Here is a 751-nt window from a genome sequence, read left to right on the forward strand (position 1 = left end):
CATATCTAGATGGCAGTCTCCTAAGAGCAAGACCCCTCGGGTTCATCAACTATCAAGGCAGGAGAATACACTACGACGAGATGTCTCCTTCTCCCTATCAATCCGTAGAACTGAGCACGAATCGGTTTTACACAACAACCCCCTAACAGTTTGGCGCTAGAAGGAGGGGCAGTCATATACTACGTGATGATGTGATAGGAAGGAGGAACATTACGAGAATCCTCTCAAAAATCTCTCAACCCCAACCACCTGGGGGCAAGAAACGACTTACTCTCATCAGATCTAAAGCTCGCGCGACTTGGAATCCCCCCTCAACAGCATTAGGTTCCACCGGTTCCAGTCTCTGGTTCCTGCCGACTCCCGGTCCCAGCCTGGAATCGCCCATCAACAATATCTGGTTCCCCTCGGCTCCAGGGGCAGTCTCCACCAACATCAGGATCAGTGGATAGCAAGCCTTAGACGCCACTGATGCGTCCAGGCTCATAATTCCGCCTCATATGAGAAAGATGCAAGGTTCTCAAGCGGGACACGATATTTTCCGGCCCGGTTTACAACTTGGATGAATTCCAAAGACAGGAGGAGTCATAAGAAGAGCTCCTGGAAATACTGCAGGTGTACCTGGCAACCACTAAGAGGTAACTGGAGAACCACCTTTCTCTTTAGGCTTTAGAATCTAAGTGGTAGTGGAATCCAAGATAAGACTGATAGCTAGGTGGATAGAACGCCTTTTAGTACTCATCAAATTCCATCG

This window comes from Brassica oleracea, chromosome C7 (genome assembly GCF_000695525.1).
Source record: "Brassica oleracea var. oleracea cultivar TO1000 chromosome C7, BOL, whole genome shotgun sequence".
NCBI lineage: Eukaryota > Viridiplantae > Streptophyta > Magnoliopsida > Brassicales > Brassicaceae > Brassica > Brassica oleracea.